The sequence below is a fragment of the Bidens hawaiensis genome, unplaced genomic scaffold (genome assembly GCF_021521415.1).
Source record: "Bidens hawaiensis isolate Kalapana, Puna unplaced genomic scaffold, B.hawaiensis_p1.1 tig00042878_1, whole genome shotgun sequence".
Classification (NCBI taxonomy): domain Eukaryota; kingdom Viridiplantae; phylum Streptophyta; class Magnoliopsida; order Asterales; family Asteraceae; genus Bidens; species Bidens hawaiensis.
This window is the reverse complement of record NW_027505805.1, coordinates 87,222-92,086: the sequence shown is the minus strand read 5'-3', so window position 1 is coordinate 92,086 and position 4,865 is coordinate 87,222. Positions and strand designations below refer to the sequence as shown.

General features: G+C 33.6%; 1 pseudogene across 1 annotated transcript; it reads right to left on the bottom strand.

Annotated features, from left to right (window-relative positions):
* Positions 1-304: 304 nt before the first annotated feature.
* On the bottom strand, positions 305-3,773 carry LOC143615405 (putative aquaporin PIP2-8; annotated as a pseudogene). The gene is made up of 4 exons (XR_013150472.1): positions 3,481-3,773; positions 2,164-2,447; positions 1,946-2,086; positions 305-569 (listed from the first exon to the last, which is right to left on the bottom strand). The product of XR_013150472.1 is annotated as a putative aquaporin PIP2-8 (transcript).
* Between the last annotated feature and the right edge of the window lie 1,092 nt (positions 3,774-4,865).

Here is a 4,865-nt window from a genome sequence, read left to right as displayed (position 1 = left end):
GCCAGGTAAAACGGTAGTTATGCTATTATATGATATCTATATTCTATTATAGAGTGTGCATAGATTTGATCATCACTATTTTAGGAAATAAGGAGAAGCGGTGTTTGAGGATGGTGACGATAGCTTCGTTGTCATCTACTCATGTGTAACGCTGATGAGGTGAAAGACCAAAATTGATCCACCTCTTACATTATTATTTTATAACGTTATTTGATCTGGATAGGGATATATCATGTTGGCATTTTTAATTTTAAATATATTTTCATATAATCATGCCAATCTTTTAAATTCAACAAACAACTAATAAACATACAAGTATGAGCTCACTTATAGTAGTAAATTACAAATAGGATGACGTGATAGAGACAAATTTTACCTTTATCCTTAAACAAAAACAAACAAATATACCAAGTTATCAAACGCCTTATTAGGTTACATAAAAATACAAATAAACTGAATTAGTTGTTAGGGTTGCTCCTCAATGAACCCTAGTTTGGGACCTTCAAGACATACTTATGATATACTGATGCAGCCATCGCTCCAACAGATGGTCCCACCCAGAATATCCACTGCATTCAAATACAGTATCAATAAATATCATTATAAGACCAAATTATGCATCAATTGTTTGTAAAAGTTGTACACGTACTACACTATTATTTTAAGCTTAAATGATAAACACTAGAAATTATTGGGTTTTACATAAAAAGAAGACTAGAGAATCTTTTTCATTTATAAACTTTGAATCAGTTGTACTTGATGCAATAGAATTTGTGTACTGGATTGTTACTGAACTCAAAAGTTATTCGTTGGCTAGAGAATATTTATTTTCAAAACAGTGTACAACATTGATTGCACAAATCATAAGAAAGCATGATTAGTATGTGGAAAATATGAAATATTATCACCGCTTGTAATGCATGAATACCAGTACATTGCGCTCAAAACAAAAGTTCATTAGTTTGGCTGTTTGAGAAAAACAAGCCCATAGGAAAAAGAGCATCATTTATCCAAGGATTGCACTAGCACATACTATGGGGTGTGAATTTCATACACGAACTGAAAACACAGCACGAACCTAACACGAAATTTACGGGTTTGATTTTGGTATAAATTAACAGGTTCAAGTTAATTTCATGTCAAAGACACAGAGCCGTTTTTAGCTTAACAGGTTGGGTTCAGGTCAACTTGGCGGGTTCCCGGATTGTTTTATATAAATCTGTATTGTATTGTATGTTGTAAAAGTGTAAACCTAAAGTATTAAAAAAAAAACTTTCCGGTCAAATGGGTCGTGTTCGGGTCACTCATGAATATATGGTTCATGTTCTTATTCACGTGTCTGTCACGATTTTCGGGTTCGAGCCATGTTCAGGTCCGAGCCAAATTTTCGGGTTCGTGTCGAGTTCTCGCCAACATGTGAATATGATCTGTTTAACATCCTTAGAACAAATTGCGCATACAATAAGCCCCAGTTTCAAATAGGGATGAGATCGCAAATTCATGGTACCGATACCAAAATATTCGGTTTGATATCGGTTCGGTACCGGTACGGGTACGATACCCGTATTGAAGGTAAAATTCTAGAAATACCAGTACCGGTATTGAAACTCAAAACTTTGGTACCGATTCGGTACCGACGGTATCAAATCAGTACCAATTTCGATAGAAATACCGAATTTGTTCATCCTAGTTTCAAATCATCAATTAAGGTCGTACACTCGTACTTAATGAGTTAATAATCCAGTTAAAGTTGTACATTACACTTTTACGTACGTCACTTTAAACTTGAAAAAAAGGCCCACCTAAAAATAGGCTGGCCGGTTAGTTTTAAAAAGAAAGAAGCCCATACGCCCCATATAGTATTATAGTAAGATAAGATCAAATACAAACAAATGTACAAGCCTTAATGCACAAGTAACAAGTATCAAAGAAGGAAAAATCTTACATGATCATCCCAAACTTTTTCATTGTTGTAAATAACAGCCGCACCAAAGCTCCTAGCTGGGTTGATCCCGGTTCCAGTAATGGGTATAGTCGCCAAGTGAGCCATGAATACAGTGAACCCAACGGCCAATGGACCCAAAACCTACAATCGAGCCATCACTAACCGGTTAGACACACAATAGGTACAACTACCAAGCCGAATGCACAAGTAATACATACATCATGTACACCCCTCCTAGGGTCAGTAGTAGACAAAACTGTGTACACAAGTGCAAAGGTACCGATGATTTCAGCGCCCAGTGCCGAACCCTTGTTGTAGCCTGGTGCAACCGAGTTGGCTCCACCACCTAGTGACTTGTAGGGCGCTTTCATGAACGCTTTGACAAGACCCACACCACAAATCGCACCCAAACACTGAGCCACCATATATGCAACCGCCTTTATTAACGACACCTTTCTCGCCATAAAACACCCAAATGTTACAGCAGGGTTTATGTGACCACCTGCTCAAACAAATGTTTCAAGAAAATAGAAATCTCTTCTAGTTGTTTTTTTTTTTTTTTTTGCAACATGATTGTGTGTTTATTAGTTGGTCACTTTTTTAATCATGAGAACTGATATCAAACAATTTTACACTCACCAATAGTACCCTACAAACTAAAAAGAGCAGTAAACTATAGCTTTTGTTGTCGAGTGCATGGAACAAAGCAGGATTTCAATTAAACATGAGAACTCACAGTTTCCATTGTTTTGGATTCGTACGGTCGATTTTAATTTGATAAGTTTTATGGCTTGTAATAAACTAGGTGTTTTCTTGCCGTGTAAAGTTGGTAATTAAAAAAGAAATCAAAATGTAGTTAGTTAAAGAATTTTGACCAAAGAGCCAAAGAATAACTTACCACAAATTTAGAGCAAAATACGAAAACAAACGTAGTTAGGGCATCTGATAAAAATATACCAAGGTTGAATGTATCAGATAATTTGCATCAAATGAAAAACAAAAAACAAAAAGAAAAATAATAATTCACTATTTATGTAAACTTTTTTATCATTTAGAAAATACACAATTAGTTTTAGCTAGTATTAATATTTATAATAGAATCAACTATTATATATATATATATATATATATATATATATATATATATATATATATATATATATATTATGGAATGAAATCATTTGAGAACTAACTTGAACTGTGAGAACTTGAGAGACCTTCATTTAAAAACATTTTTTTAAATATCATATGTATTATACATAGGTTAATCTACGAAAAAATATTTGTGGCTTGACTATTAGCACAAGTGTAATGGACATTTACATATATGTGTAAATAGTATAATTTGTGTAAATGTAACAAACGTTTGCATGCATATTTGTTACATTCATATTCGCTTTTTATCTTTTGGCTAAAATTTAGCCACTGCTTTTCAACCGTTGGCTAAATTTAGCCCATGCTTTACACATGTATAAATGGGGTTATTTGGTGAAATTTTTTGTTGTATTATAAAATGGGTTTTATGATTTTCTTACCGGAAATGCCGCCGATGCAATAAGCAAGGATGAAGATCATGCCGCCAAAGGACCATGCAATGCCGAGAATGCCAACTCCATTGCATGGGTCGGCCTGCTTTTTGTGGCCAATGACAGTGGCGATGGTGATGTAGAGAAAGAGAAGGGTGGCAACGAACTCAGCTATGAGAGCTTTGTAAATGACCCTAGTTTAAGCTCCTCCATGTCAAAGATGGGTGCTGGAGGTGGCTCGACGTAGTCTTTGGTCGGAGTTTCTCCAACCCGGCTCCTTTGTTTTGACATGGTTTCACTCTCTAGAGCCTGCAATTCGAGTTGTTGCTTTTGGAAGGTTATGAGTGCAATGCAAAGATGGTGAGTTGTATTTATAGAAAAGGTGGGGGTAAATTATGGAATTTATGGATAAGTGAAGGGCTTCTTTCGAACAACTTGAATTTCACTCAACTTGAGTTACAATACTTGATTACAAGGAAGAAGGAAAAAAAATGTTCTAAATGTAAATGAAAATTTGGATATGTATAAAGATTCGTGTTCATTTCACGTAATAGAATGGAATTAGAATAGGAATTTGCATAAGATTTAGAATTTGAAGAAATTGAATTTGAAATCTAAACATTACAATAGGAATTGTAATTTGAAAGAATTGAAATCAAATTCCATTTTTTATATGTTTGTTTGAGAAAGGAATTGGAATCGGGTTTTTTTTAACGAGAATAACAGCGGAAACATTTTAGTTTTTTTTACTTTTTTTTGTTTTCGATTTATATTTTGAGTTATGAATTTTTTATTATTATCTTTGAATATTTTTTGAGGGGTTTTTAAAACCCCTCAAAAAATATTCAAAGATAATAATAAAAAATTCATAACTCAAAATATAAATCGAAAACAAAAAAAAGTAAAAAACTAAAATGTTTTACTCGTTGTTCTTGTTAAAAAAACAAAACAAAACAAAGCTCAAGAAAAGATTCCAACGAATTCACTTGAAATCTTCCACATTTTGGAAGGATTTAGAATTCCTTTATTTATAGGAATTTGAAGGAATTGAATTCCAATTCCAATTCCTTGACAACCGAACACACCAAAATGAAATTAAGATTCCAATTACAATTAAATGAGCACGCCATGTCATGGGATTTTAATTCCAATTCCCTTAAACTCTCACGAATTCTGTGAAACGAACGCGCCCTAAATATTAAAACTAGTAAATGTCCCCGCGCATTGCAGTGGAAACATTGATAACGCGTAAACCCGATTGCCGTAATGAAACATTAATAAAAAAAAATAAAGTTAAGAAAATTTGTCTATAAAAATTTAAGTTTCCAATTTCCATGATGAAAATAAAGAAAAAAAATGATATTTACCCATATTCTGTGGTCACACATTGCATG